The following is a 15,631-nucleotide window of genomic DNA, read 5'->3' as shown; positions in this document are numbered from 1 at the left end:
TTCCTAAAATACAGGAGAAAGCTATAGAAGATAAAAATCCAAAAAGAATGAGATAAAGGGATTGATCTATTTCCATTAAGAGAAATTCCCATAGGACGGGGCAGACCGGGGTTTGTAAATGCTCCTGTGACTTCGTCTGAGGTCAGAAATTTTAATAAATGAAAAGGATATTTGGAGGATCCCATAGGCATAGCTGAACAATGAGACCAATTTTAAGTCCAAAATTTATACTTTAGAAGAGGTGTGGTCTATAATGAAAATAGTAATTTTCTCAGGAAGAAAAGCAATGAATCAGAGCAGCTGGAATAAAAGCTTGAGGAAAAAAGATAATCTGCAGAGACCCCCAGAGAAGACAAAATGCCAACTGGACCGCCTGAGTGAGGTCAAAATAATGAGGGGAGTAAACACATGAATAATTATTATGATTGCATAATCAAGGGAATAAATGAGACAGCATATCAAAGGCAAAATGCAAAAAGGGTTTTTAAAGGGACAGCTTTTTAGAGAGACAAGAAGAAACTCCAACTAAATAGATAAACTTAAGAGAGATAGGAAAATGGTCCTAAGCAAGCGGAAGATCTGAAAATCTTTAAAGAGATGGGCACAGAGGGGGAATAGGGAGGTCATCGGCTCTATTTTTTTTAAAGGGGACAAATACCATCTGGAGCCTGTGATAACTTTAAAAGTAGGTCCCCAAGAAGAAGGATTGGAATTTGTAGTAGACACAGGGGCAGAGAGAACCTGCCCGTTAAATATTCCAAAAGGCTCTAGTGTGAGCAAACATACAGTGAAAAATAACAGGGACAAAAGGAGAAAGTTTTACAGTTCTGGTCATTAAAAGATGTGGTGATTGAGGGAGGAAATTAAAATTTAGATGGGAGATATTTTTGCCTTCTAATGGGAGGATCCAAAAACTGGGAGAAGGCAGCAATTAAGATGGACAAAGTTACCACAAGGGTTTACAGAATCCCCAAACTTATTTGGGCAAGCTTTAGAAACAATACTACAAGATTCCCCTACTCCTCCTGGAATACAAATGATCCAATATGTGGATGATTTTTTACTATCGGAGGAAGCTGAAGTGAGACAGGCTACTATACAACTTTTATATTTTGTCAGGGAAAAGAGGACTAAGGGTATCAAAAGGGAAACTGTTATTTGTAGAACCGGATGTAAATTATCTTAGATGCTTAATAAATAAAGGTAGCTGGAAACCCAACCATGAGAGAATTGCAGGAATTTTATCCCTTCTCCCTCCCTCTTCAAAGAGGGAGATCAGAAAATTACTTAGATTGTGGAAATAATATAGATTATGGATTGAGGAGTACACACAGGCAGTAAAATTTGTGTATGAAAAATTGACAGAGAGAGATGATACAACGGACCAAGGAAGATATTGTTAAATTAAGAGCTGAAATGAAGCCTAAGTACCAGATTTAAGCTTACCCTTGTTAGAAAAATCCTTTATCATTTACACATAAATACAGAAAAGAGAGTAGCTCATAAAATTTTAATTCAAGAGTGAAGAAGAGTAAAAATTCTAGTAGCTTATATATCAAAGATGTTAGACCTAGTAAGCCACAGCTAGCCAGTATGTATTTAAGTTATAACAGCTACTGCAATCCTAGTAAAAGGAAGTTGTAAGCTTACTTTTAGAAGTAAATTAGTTGGGTACACCTCGTACCGTCTAAGGCATGTTGAATTAAAAAAAAAAAAAAAGCAAGAAAAGAAAGAGAGAAGTTAAAGTAGGGGAGTGGTAAGCAAACTCTGGGATGTTGGAATGTGGAGTGATGACATCTTGGTGCTAGAAGAGAGAAGTGTGAATGTGAGTTTTTTGCCTGAAAGGCAAAGAATCACCTGTGTCTTAACACATGGTTGTTAGGAGGTTATTCAGTGCTGAACTGGGGTCTGGAAAGGGTTGAGCAGAACGGGCCCTCCTTGAAGGGAAAAGAGGATAAGTTGACTATAGAAAGAAAAAGAATGTCAGGAGCACCTGAGGACGCCAAGGTTGGGCTTGTCAAGGCTGGGAGGTGTCTGAGCGCTCCCTACGAGCAGCGGGGTCTCGGGGGCTGCGGCAGGGACCGATCCATGGAGGGGACCCGGCGGCGGTGCCGGAGCAATGACACGGGTTTGCCGGCCAGGAGCGGGGCTGGCTCAGTGCCGGAGCTGCCGGGGAGGCTCCCAGACTGCCGGGGCCCGAGCCCAGGATGGCAGCGCCGGCCCCGGTGAGTGGGCCGAGAGAGAGAGAAGGAAAGAGAAAGAGAGAGAAGAGAGAGAGAGGGGGCAAAAGGGCCCAAGGCATGGCCCCAGTGATAGTGGAGCCCTGGAAAATGTTAAAGAAAGAATTTGAAAATGTTAGACTTTGTGTTTTCCTAGTCAACTGCACCTGCATAAGCAGTATGATAAATGATATAATTGTTAGATGTGATGATTGTTTAGTAATTAAATATAATATTTATATAGCCATAAGAAGAATCGTGAGAAACTATGTTGGAAATTTAAGGGGGGATATGCTTAGCTGAAATCTATGTATACAGTAGAACAATATAAATTTTAATACTTAACATGAAAGTTATATAACGATAGAATATAAAAACATGTCCATCTTGACTGTATGGTTGGAGTCAGATTTGGGTTTGTACCCCTGACACCCAGAGCTCTTCAATGAAAGCACCTGCAGGTAATCATTCTCATGATTATGTGTTCCTGAACCCTAACATCTGGACTGCTTTTGTATATTTCTGCATGTGTATGGTCCCAGTTCTACATGTGAAGGGACACAAAAGAACCTTCTGTCATTTCTGCCTCAGACAGAACAAACGGGATATAAGGTGGCAGCATGAAGCAGTCGGGGTGAAGCACTGAGTGTACGCTGGCACTCTGTCAGTCAGACCCAGGTTCACCCAGCGCCAACTTCTGGGGTTGATGCTGCCTTGGCTGTGGTGGTTTTTTCAAAATTCTATTTTTGTTTTGATCTAATAAATCTTTGTTGAATTTTTTTATAAATTTGGCTGCCGATTTAATCATTTATAACACAGGAGAACATGATTTTCCATGGTGCTGTTTGGTCTGGCAGGTGGTGGGGTCAAGAGCTGCTTTCCTCAGGAACTGGTGGATAATCCCTCTGTAAGCCTCAAGAGCTGCAAAATGAATAAAGCCTGAAGGGACCAACTTGCATTTCACATGTTAGATGGTAATCCTTACATACTCTGAGCAGTGTTTAATAAAGCAGTTAAGGGATACTGGAAAAACATCCTCTCCTGACTTGATCTGGGATTTACAGGTAAGAAAAAATGTTGGTTTTCCAAAGAGAAAAAGAATGTTTACATTGAGGAATGCCTAGACCTGCCTGAGAAGGTTGCACTTCAGGGAAGCCGATGAAGCAATAGAGGGATCAACAAAAAACTTAAAGAGTTGAGAATAAAAACACAGAAACACTTATTACAAATATTAACCCATTTGATGCACTGAATGGCTATGACTCTGTAACTTTTATTTCACGTTGTACAAGTTTTCTTGTCTTTTTTTTTCACATTTATTTTAAGTAAGATTGTACAAATAAAGTAAGGAAAAGCACAAAGTACAGTTAATACTGTCCAAAGAGTGATGTTAAATACAGACAGAATCAAATAGTGTGAAACCGTGTCAGGCAATTGCTGAAGGCATCGGAAGGCTGCTGGTCTGAAGTCGCTGACTGAAAGGAATGATAGAAAAACCAGAATAAATGTAAAAAAGACAAGACTGGCTATCACATCTTCAATAAATATCCATGCATAAGTGCCTTCTATTATGATAAAAAAGTATCTTCAGTTCAGGTCAGTGAAAGGATTTTTGCTGACTGCAGTGGGTTGGAAACTGCAAGCTTTGTGAAAAGATGACAGAGAAAATATTGAACTGGTCAGCATATCCTTTGTAATCAGTCTCTGTTTTCTCCAATAAAAATGAGATACATGCTTATAAATCACAATCATTCCTCTGCTCTCTGTAAGTCTTCTTTTGTATTTCACACCAGTCTTAAAATTGAATTTGCAGTTCTCCTTTCTATTCTTCTAGCAGCCACACAAGTAGGGACAAAAAGTGCTGACAGCTCACAGTGAAGAGTCAGAAAGTGCATCCCACTTGTGTGGCTTTTTGGTTTTTATTGCTACATCACATACATGTGTGACCCTCTCCTTCAGTGAGTTTCACTGTAAGCATTCATAGCTGCCAAAGATCACAGCGATACAGCAAAGGGATTAATTTGTTTCAAAAGTCAGACTCCTGAAGTCAGTGCCCTTCATGAAACTGTGTTCCCACCAATGGAGACCTCCTTAACAAAGCCTCCTGGGTTTATCCTGGGAGTTATGAGCAGAAGTGCCAGCTGAGCCCGTCTGCAGCTGCCAACATCACCTGCAGCCCCTCACGCCGCTGAGCTGAGCTAGATTTTCATATGTAAGTATAGCTATAGATACAGATATAGATATAGATACAGATATAGATCTAAAGAAGATGAGTGTACCTTCCACCTCAGCAGCTCATCCCCTGTACATGAGGCACAATAGGTCCCACGGGTCGATGAAATTGATCAAGGTGCCCTCTTGAAGGCACCTGAACCGAGGATGAGATCTCCACCAGCTCTACAGACAGTTTGGACACCCAGCTCCCATGCAAGCACGTGTGAAACTAAAATACAGCCTGTAATTATTAAATATCAGCTGTAACACAACTCATTTTTACTGGGGGAAATAAGGACTGCAAAGAACATGCAGTCCTACTACAGAAACTTTATGTAGCTGCCTAAGAGTGTTGGAGAGCATTTTAAGGGGCGATGCCATTTTTTTATTTGCCTGTCCAAAAGGACATGTGCGTTCTGCAGGTCTTGGGTGGTATCTGTAGGCTCTTTATGGACATTTTGCACTTAAAATACTATTAGATGGCTGTGCTGAGACCACAGAACTAAATTCTAGGTACCTGGTTGTCACACATTTGACAAGCCTTCCTATAAAATCTTGGAGCAGCCCAGAAGAGCTGCTCCAAGACAAAAATCGGAGTAAAATTCTTGCTTTAGATGGCTTAAAATAGTAAAATGTGAAGAATATTAAAGCTTTTCTAGAATTATTTTTCCTAGATGGAAACCATCAAGTCTGTGATCCAAACTCTCTTACAATCCATGGCTGCACAACCCTATTACCAAGAGCACAAATATTAGCTGAAAGAATAAATCGTGCTGCACATGGATAATCAAGAGATTTTATTACGTGGTCTGAACTATAACAAATCTTTGATATTGAACTGCATTGCTGCTGCCTCAGCAACCCCCAGACGAATGAGTACAACAATCAACTTTGGAATGTACTGACTTTTTCTGCCTTTCTAAACAGGATATGATGATACTGGCCACTTGTGTTTACAATTCTGCATCACTTCTGCTTAACTGTCATTTTTAGGATTTCTTACAGAATCTGTTAATCACTTTCTTTCTACTGGCACATTTTCTGCTTTACAGCCAGGCAATTTCAGAGATTTGTTTTGCTCTCAGCAGATTTGCTGACAGACTGCAAATCAGACCTGTGTTTACTTGCAATGTTGAACAGCTCCTGGGAATGCCTCACGATGGCAGTCGATGTCATTTACAACACTTTCTGATACTCCAGTGACAAATCAAGTGATACTGGTTCCATACTGCAAGCTGTAGCAAAGGGTTTGTCTTTTAAATCTGTGGGCTGAGACTAAAATAATCAGCATTAATTATTCAGCAACATACAAGAAGTGATGAGTTTTCAATCAGTATAAATCTAATCCATATAAAATACATTTTAAGTGTAACGAAGATGAGCAAGATAAACTCTTTATACTGTTATCAAATGATTCTTTGAATCCTCAAGGGTCACTGTCTCTTATCCCCATCATTGATGAGATCTTCATATTCACTGCTAGACACCATCCTACAGGTAGTTTGCGCAACCCTACTGGTAACAATGTCTGCTGTTTACCACAGATGTGGTGTCAATTTTGTTTTTCTTTGGTGACAATTAAAATTATTTTTTGTACTCTCCTAAATCAAACTTCAGGGTTGTCAATATTTTAACGGATTAATTTTTCAAAGAACAGCCATGTTTCTCTTCCTGATTTTACTGAGAAAGAACAGAACATGGAGCTAGCAAAAAAATGTAGATGAGAACTTGTTTATGTACAGGATTTATTCAGTGGATACTGCATACCAAGTATGAATACACATAATTTTAGGTAATGGTGTGTTTAACTGAGTGATTACAAAGTGATGTAAGATAACTCTCAGGTCATTGCTTGAAAAGATATGCTCTCTTTCCTTCATTTAACCTTTCTGTTCCTGAGAGCCATGGGTAGTTGCAAATGATACAGAAGTTCCAAGGTATCAACTAGTCCAGTGGATTACTGCCTTTAAAATAAAAATCAAAATTATACAAATGTCTTGTTTCCTAGAAAAAGAATACGAGAAGAAAAGAGAAATCTTGTTTTATATTCCTGGATATTAATCAGATTTAATGGAAATATTGCACAGAATCAAATAGAATTTGGATTCGATTTTAAACCAGCCCTGCAATTCTCATCCCTTATAGTTTTAGCAAAGTGTCTATTTACTATAGAAACCTCAGAAAAGAATTTGAAATCAATTTCTTTGGAACCATGCTGTTGTAAAACAAGTACACTTTCTTAAGGTTACCCTTTCTTCAGATAGATGAATGTTACAAACATATAAAATTACAAACATACATATATATACACATATGGGCCAACAAGTTCTGATGTCTTATAATTTCTCTAGTGATGGTCAGGTTGGCTCCTGCAGCGGTTGGAGCTCAAGGAGCCAGAGAGAGCCTGCAGGACAGGTGACTGCGCGGTGGCTGCAGCATCAGGAGGGGTCACCTTGGCGGCTCAGGAGCGGCTCCGCTGTCCGTCCGCGCTGCGCCTGCTGCTCCTGCGTCCTGCCAGTCCTGCCCTCGCGGGGACAGCAGGAGCTGCTCCCTGCTGCCGGCCAGCTCCTCTGCCTGGAGTCCCTGCCCGTGCTGGCAGGACAAGCTCCCTCTTGCCTGGGGCCAAATGCGTGCCCGAGCCTTGGGCTGCCTTTGCCCAGTCTCTTTTTCCAAGCGTTTGACTCCCAGGCTTCTGCCCCAGCCCAGGGACGTTCGTCATTTCCATCCCCAGGCAGTTTTACACTGTGAACCACTGTGGCTTTACCTAAGAGGTGAATCATTCTGATTGTGGTGCTTTCCTGTACACAATGTCCTGTTAAGACCAAGAAGAAGCTGCTCCTGCAGCTTGGTTTGTGCCTATTCCCACACCATTTATCCCACACTGCATGACTAAAGAAGGTCTATCCTTTTCCTTACTAAGTTCAGGCTACAGCTAGGTGCAAATATGAGTTAAAAGAGAATAAATGCCAGAATCCCCTTACATTTTTCCCCTCCTCTCCCCAGCCATGGTGCTGCCTGAGGAGGTTCTAGAGATGAACCACAGTTCTCAGACAAATAACCTCAGATGGATGTTTCACAGACAAGATGGGTCTATTACCCACAGCTGGACAGACCCGTGAGGAATTGGGTGCCAGGGCCTGTCATACACTCGTCAGAGCTTCAGGATCAGTGAAGAAATAGGGACAAACATTGACGTGTCGCCCCAGGGTGATGTTACGATGCTTGTATCAATATCTATGTGTTCTGTTTATGCTGGATATTCTGTTCTGTGCCTTCAAGACTGGCTCTGAAGAGGGAATGTTTTGTTTTGGTTTTGCTATCAGCCGCTCCCCCACGGCTGGCGGGACACACAGACGGGGCTGTACATGGTGCGGTGTTTGCTTTTTGCTTGGCTTTTCACTTTGCTCTTGCTCTTGCTTCTGCTTTGCTCTTGGTTTTTGCTTCTGCTCATTAGTTACTTTAGCTAAGGAGTCCTAATTTCTTCCTGGACTGTTTCTCCTTTCCCTTTTCTGGACCTACTCGAGCCTGCTCTGGAGTGGGACCTGGGAAACAATGAGAGTTTGCACTCTGTGGCTGCAGAAGCTTCCCCAGCGCCGGAGGGACTGATAACAGAGGAACCACCCCCAGGAGAGACTTTCTGAATTTGTCATCTTTCTCAGAGCAGTCAAAGAGTGCTGTCATCCGGTATTGTTCATTTTGTGTGCTGGGGTGTGCTTGGCCTGTTCATTAAACGGGTTCTTTCCCCTTCTCTCCGAGGAATTCTTCCCGAACCAGTTGGGGGGAGGGCCCGTGTGGGTTTGCTTTCTGGAGGGGCCCCCTTTTGGAGGTTTTCTCCCAAACTTGCCCTGAACCAGGACACGTGGTCACTCATCATTGAAATGAGACGTGCCCCAAAGCCAATGTCAGTTTAAAAGGGAAATTCATTACAGATTGCTACAACTGCACTGCTTAGACACAGTGACCACTGCCTGTGACAAGATGGCCACAGAATGGCACCACTCTGCTGACCCTCCATACAAACAGAGAAATGTCCATTTCAACTGCCACAACTGAGTATGTTACAGGTTTCTAAGTGCTGCCTACATATCTCTGTGTGTGTCTGTATCTAAAGAACCAAACATGGACTGAATTATCTGCATATGCACAGAGTAGGAGTTGAGCGCTCAGTGGAGTCCCAGGGTTTTCTCAGCAGCCTCTGCAGCGAGTTCTGAGCCAAGGTGTGGCTCTGCTGCCAGCCCAAATCTGCGCTTCCCTTACCAGCCTGAGTGCAGGTGGGGCATGTGCTGGGCATGGCCGGAGATTTCCATGGCCAAAATCCTCCAGCATTTCCATCTGCTCATGGCTTTGGGTAGCACAAATCACAGAACACCCATTGCAGCTGACAAATGGTATTTCTTGCAGATTGCCACAGCCGCACTGCTGATCCACAAATACACGGGAATCAGTTTCAGCTGAAAAATGTCATTTATTACAAATTGCTACACATGCACTGACAATACAGAACTATACAGATCTCAATTTAGGTAAAAACAGGAATTTATTTGATTATTACAACATGTCCATATAAAAATATACAAATACCAAGTTCATTTAACAAAACTTGGTTTATTGCCAACCTCTACTATATACAACTCACTATATGCAAAGATCAATTAGCCATTTAACAACTTAATTTATTACATATCACTATAAACTTACAGCCCATATAGAAATACAGAAATATGCATTCCCTCTCTAAATAGCCCTACACTAAGAATTCAATATGCACGTATACCCTCCATACATCTTTAAATAGAATACATACATATATGCACATATAAAAATAAAAATACAAGTATAACAATCTACATATGTAAATACAGATTAGACACGACACATACTACATACAATATATAGGTAAATATATATACATATATGTAAATATATCTATGTACATATATATACATATATATCTCAGTAGATGTATAAACCAAACCTATCTATAACTATACAAACATCACCTGCGCCAAGCTGAATATCCACCCAACTCTGCATCAATACAAACATAGAGCTTCACATATGGACACACATTAAATATCATTAAATAGACAGAAATAGAACAAAACACATATAAAAATACACCTATCTCCCAATACCAATTCCAATCTACCTATTTAAAAACTATTTACCTACAGCTGCATCACTATGAATAGATATGTACACAACAGTAAACTGAGGAAATAAACCTAAACACAGATATAACAACATCTATGTATACTTATATATACATAGATGTGATTACAAACATATATGTATATATATGCATACCTATATACAACAGCATACATCCAATATTCCTATACAAACAGCAAGCTACGTATAAAAACACCCATGTAATAATCCCTGTCTAGGTGCACGTCCATGGATATTTAGACAACATTGAAGCAGAGGGATCCCAGCTGCCCCATCTCCAAAGTCTCTCCCTCGGTCTCCTCCTCCCGGGCAGAGCAGCTCTCCTGGACAGGGACAGCAGATGGGACATCTGGCAAGCAAAGGGAACACTGAGTGAGTATGGGGACGCTTCCCTTGGCAGCAGCTGCACTTCCATCAGGGAAGAGGAAATCTAAGAGCCTCCCCAGGAGGGTCGGAAAGAAAAAGCAGCCGAGCGGGCCAGGCTGTGGTGAGCGCAGCCGCGGCGGGACCGTCCCGCAGCCCCGGCAGCCCGGCACAGCCGGCACAGCTCCCGGCCCTGCCGGCACGGCTGCCTTGCCCAGGGACAGCCCCTGTGCCGGCCGGGGCAGCTGCGCTGAGCAGCCCCAGCACGGGCAGGGCCCGCTCCTGCCCCGCCGGGCAGTGCCCACGGCCACAGCCCACGCCGCCCCCAGCCCCACCCTGCCTGCCCGGGCCTGGGGCCTCACCCGGGCTCTCTCCAGGCTGGCAGCAGCAGGTCCCCGCTCACTGCTCTTGCTGCTGGCCTTCAGCTTCTCCCTGCTGCCTCCCGTCAGTCTCTGGCTGTCCTCAAGGTCTTCCTCGCAGCTCTGGCAAAAGTGGAGGCTCTGGAATTGGTTCCAAGGCCGGGCAGAGCTGCAGTCCCGGAGCCCTCTGTGTTCCCTGCTGGCCCTCTCCATCCCCTCAGCCCCGCCATGCTCTCGCTGAACCCCCAGCCCCCTTCAGTTTCTTCAGCCCCTCACAGTCCTCTCATGCCCTCAGTCCCTTCTGAGCCATCCTGTCCCCCAAGACCCGCCAGCCCCTCAGCCTGTGCCACTTCCCTGTCACCTCTAATGCCACCATGGCCCTCGGCTGCCCCACAGCCCTCAGCCCCAGCAGCAGCTCAGGGTGCCCGTCCCTTCAGCGCCACCGCCCCCTCAGCCCCCTCAGCCCCCTCGGTCTCACCGTCCTCCAGCAGCTCCTCAGGGCACAGTGCCTGGGGCCAGCGGCAGCTCCCAGCGCTCCAGGGACAGCCGGGGCTGCAAGTGCTGCTCCACCCGGCCCGGCCGCCAGCTCGGAGCCAGCACAGGGAGAGGGGACACAGGGGCACAGGGGGAAAAGAGAGAGGTGAGAAAGGCAGCCGAGGGGGAAAGAGGTAACAATGCAGCCTAGGCCTATGCAAACAGCAATCTATCCATCAATCTATCCATCAATCTATCTGTCTAGACATTCATATTCCTCTTACTATATAACTATACACATTTATAAATGTAACTTCATATATATATATATATTTTTTACACTACAGAAATCAAAATTTCACTCTGAAAATCTATGCACATCAGTCAATATATGCTCCTTTAAATAGAACACTCTAATCTATAAATGCAACTATAACCTTTGATAAATAGAACTATAGAAATCTATAAACATATTTACAAACAGAGGAGTTCTACCTGCGCGATGGTCACGGGCTCTCCCCTGTCTCTCCCTGCCATGCAGGGCAGCCCTCCTGGAGATGTTGCTCAGATGGCATCTGGGAAGCAAAGGGAACGCTCAGTCAATATTGGCCCTTGTGCACCTTTCCCTTGGGCAGCAGTCCCTTCTACCAGGGACTGTCAAAAATGGCCTGAAAGGCAGACTCTCCCTTGGCAATTTGAAGCCTGCCCTTGAAAGAACAGGGACCATTCCAAGTGTTCAAAAGCGTGTTTCAAAACATTGAAGTATCTCCATAAAGTCTCAGCACTCACAGTGCAAAGGGTACCCAGGAGAGCTTGAAACACGCTCAGCTCCAGGTGCAACAAAGAAGCCCAGCCTTGTTCTTTCTCTGTGCTGACACAGAGACCTCAGTCCTCACTGAAATGCCAGAAGCTGAGGGGTGCTGGCAGCTGAGTCATGAACCAGCTCCATCACCTGGCATCTACCAACTGCCCTCTGCACTGAGCAGCAGCTGCTCCAACTGCACCATCAGCTCTGGCAGGAAGGGCCGGGAGGGACAGAGCTCCCTACGAGGCCTGCAGGCTGCACCAGCTTGGCTAAGGAACGGATCCAAAGTGCTCCCTCTCTACTCTGAGCTCTCCCTAAGCAGGGCTCACTCAAGCTTTCCCTTCTGATACTGGACTCACTGTCATTTTTCAATTGGTTGGCCTCTGATGTTCTGCTCCTTGTTTTTCTTGTGGGTCAGCACCAATACCAGCTGGCTGCTACAACACTGAGCCAGTGATTTGGACTTCTACCCTGAATTTTGCTCTTTTTTCCTGCCATTCCTTAAAGATTTGCTCAGCCTGGCCACCCCTGTCAGCCTGCAGCAAATTTATCCACCGACTTCAGCACAAAACTGGGACACCCGAGTTGCTGACACAAGTCCCCCAAGGTCAGCTTTATTCCTGCTCTCTTGCCACAGCAGAGGACTCAGTGTCAGAGCCTCTGGAGAAGGGTGGAGGGGAGGGCTCAGGAGGTTGTGCCAGTGCAGGATTTGAACTAAAGGCACCAGGAAGCACCAAGCCTGCTCAGAGCAGCCATCTCACACCTCTCTAAACCAGTGTGGGCTCTGTCCTTACCAGGCTCCTGGGGCTCCTGGGAACTGTTCCTGCAGCTCTTGGTGCCACAGGAAGCTTCCTCTGCTGCAGCTCTGTCCACAGGCTCCCCTCCTGAGGAACCGGGGCCAACACTGACATTGTCCTGAGCAGAAAAACAGAAAGAAAGGAACACAAAGATCACTCACTATTTGGCTGGAAACACATCAGGGATACAGAAACTCTCCTTCTCCACTCCCAAAGGACAGGGAGCACGGAGGAGGAGGGAACACTGCCCACACGGTTCACATAACAAGCCTTTTAAACTCAGCATTCAGGTGGCCAAGGTGAAACTGAAGCTGTTACAAAATGACCTTTGAGACAAAACATGAGCAGAGCAAACCAGAAGACACCAAGTGAGGGGACGTGCCCTCACGCTCTGACCCTGGCTTATCCCAGAGCTGGCAGAAATCAGCCAGCACAAAGCCAGGGGCTCTCCCTGCTGCCAGCACGGCTGCCAGCAAGGGCAGAGCTCTCTCCCAGCCCTGCCCAGGGCTGTGTGCTGCAAACCCCCACACAAAGCACACATTTCTGCCTGGCAGTCTCACCACCCCCAGCCCAGCGCTCACACAAGCCAGCACAGGGTGGTGCTTTTCGGAGCCCTCTGCCGCTGCCCCGTGTGTACGATCCAGGCAAACATTTATGCACCCAGGGTATTCCCAGGATCACATTTGGGATCAGTGACAAAAATCTGTAATTCGGGAGAGTAGGAAAAAAAACAACCCAAAAGACAGGAAAAGCCAGACAGCCCAGCAGAGTTTCTATTCCACTGAGGAAGTAAATGTCCACAATGAAGCACCTGCAAATTACCTCTGGACACACAGATATTCTCACTATGACCAGTTCCAGAACATTCATCTCTTCTGCGACAGCCCGGCCATCAGAACCCTAAAGATTCTCAAGATGGTTCTGAGCCTGCAACGTTTCCCTTCCTTATGGAATAAAATGCTTCTGAAAACCGCTATGGGTGACTTTACAGAAGACAAAAGTCATGCTACTTGAGAATAAGGGATTGGTAAATCCAAAAAAATCCCTCTCCCCACCTTGAGTCTGCCCTGCCTCATAATCATAAATGTACTGTGGGCACTGGGTCAGCACATGAATAGAAAGAGAGACATTCTTTGGCAACACGTACAATCATCTGCAAAAGGACAGAGAGCTGCAGCTCCAGCCCAGCCCCAGCCCTGGCTCTGGGAGCGCCTACATGCACGGCAGGGCTCACACAGCAGCAGCAGCAGCTGCAGCCCAGCCCTTGCTTTGCCTTGGCCTTCCCACCCAAAAGAGGCACAGCCCACAGCTGCTGCTGCAACAGAGGCACCTCTGGCGTGCCCCTCCCTGCACGGGACACTTGGCCTTCAGTGGCAATTCTCCAAACACCCTTCTCCTCTTTCCCAGCAAGAAAAACCTCTTCTTCAGTTCTTTTTCATTTCCTCTTTTAGAAATCTTTCTTTACCAAGAATAACTAACTAACTAAATAATGATGAAATAAGTTCAATTATTGAAGCCTTTGCTTCTCAGCCATGTAACAACATTCCAAACCTCTCAGTCCAGCCCCTTTTATCCCCATCCAATGGAATTACCTGAGCAGAGGGAGATCTTTCAGACAGGGAGTTCCTGATCTCCCGAATCATTTTCTCTACGGCCAGGCCCAGATCTTCTGGTGGCCATTCCTCCTGCCCAGCTGCGTCCTGTGCTGAGCTGGAGGCCGTCAGTGCTGCACAAGCTGCAGGGCCAGCTGGAGCTGAAGTGCCCGGGGTGGCTGCAAGAATCCAAACACCTTGGTCAGGCTCCACAGTGTGGCTGCGGGACACAGAGCTCGAGTGCTGCCTTGCATCAAACAGCACGGGAAGCAGCCAGGAAAAGCAGGCAGAGAATCTTTTAGCTTCCTAGGTGCCCCTTCCTGGTAGGCTTGACAACTTCTGGCCGAGAATGACAGAGCCTTGTGGAGAACTACTTTGAACGGTCACTTTGCATAACCTTTTGCAAAAGCAAGGCTAGAAGTCTTTTCCTACCTCGTGGGTCGTAGGCTGAGGGCTGCTGCTCGCCGTGGAGCCCGAGGAAGTGGCAGGGCGGGATGCCGAGCACCTCCCGCTCGGCGGGCGGCGGCCGCTCCCCGTAGAGCTCCTGGAAGCGGCTCGGCCCCTCCCGCCGCGCCGGCCCCGGCCGCTCCCTGTGCAGCAGGTGGAAGCCGCAGGGCGGGCGCCGGGCGAGCAGCGGCCGCTCCGCGGGCGGCTGCTGGAGGCGGCCGGGCCGGGGGCTGCGCAGCTCCCGCCCGTCCGGCAGCGCCCGCTCCCTGTGCAGCCGCAGGAAGCCGCTGGGCGGGCGCCCGGCCGGCAGCGGCGGCCGCTCCCTGGGCAGCGGCTGGAAGCGACTGCGCCCGTGCCGCCCGGCCGGCAGCGGCCGCGCCCCGGGCAGCTGCTGCGAGCCGCAGGGCGGGCGCCGGCGGCCCTCCCGCCCCGCCGCCGGCCGCTGCCTGTTGGCCGCGCTCCGGCGCTTGATGCGGAGCAGGAGCTCGGGCCGGTCGCGGCGAAAGCAGGGGCTGCTGTAGTGCAGCCAGGCGCCGGCGTCGCCCGGCGCAGCCGAGCCGAGCCAGCCCGGCACCTTGCGGAAGCCGTAGCGGTAGAGCTGCCGCACGAAGCTGCGGAACTGCGTGGCCCGGAACGTGTGCGGCACCGGGGCCCGCCCATGGCCACCGCCCCTCTGGGCGTCGCCCGAGCTGAGCAGCTCTCGCTCCAAGAGGGAGCGCTCGATGAGCAGCCCCTGGCCCCGGCTGTCCCAGCGCACGGAGCGGACGCGGGGACTGTTCACCAGGCGCCACAGCTTGGCGGGGAAGGTGCTGGCGCGGAGCCCGGCGGGCAGCGGCAGCTCCGCCATGGCGTCGATCGCCGACTGTCGCCGCAACGCCCGCAGCGCAACGGCCGCGGCTGCGCCGGCGGCGCGCGGCCTGAGGGGGGCGCTGCGCTCGGGCCCGCGCGCGCCCAGCGCGGCCCCGGCGCGGGCCGGACTGGCGGGGACGCGCGCGGCAGAGCCGGGGCTGCGGGCACAGCGCGGGCGGGGCGGCTCCGGGGCCGGCCGGGCTCGGCTCCGCACGGCCCGCTGCAAACCCTCTCTTTCTCTGCCTGCAGCCATCCTGCTGCCTGTGCTCTGCGGCACAACCCCAAAGCACCGAGAGAAGGAAAATAAAAAAGCCGCTTCCCATCCCCTCTTGATGCCCGC

This window comes from Fringilla coelebs (genome assembly GCF_963513975.1).
Source record: "Fringilla coelebs genome assembly, contig: SCAFFOLD_40, whole genome shotgun sequence".
NCBI classification, from domain to species: domain Eukaryota; kingdom Metazoa; phylum Chordata; class Aves; order Passeriformes; family Fringillidae; genus Fringilla; species Fringilla coelebs.
Note: the sequence above shows the minus strand (reverse complement) of the source record.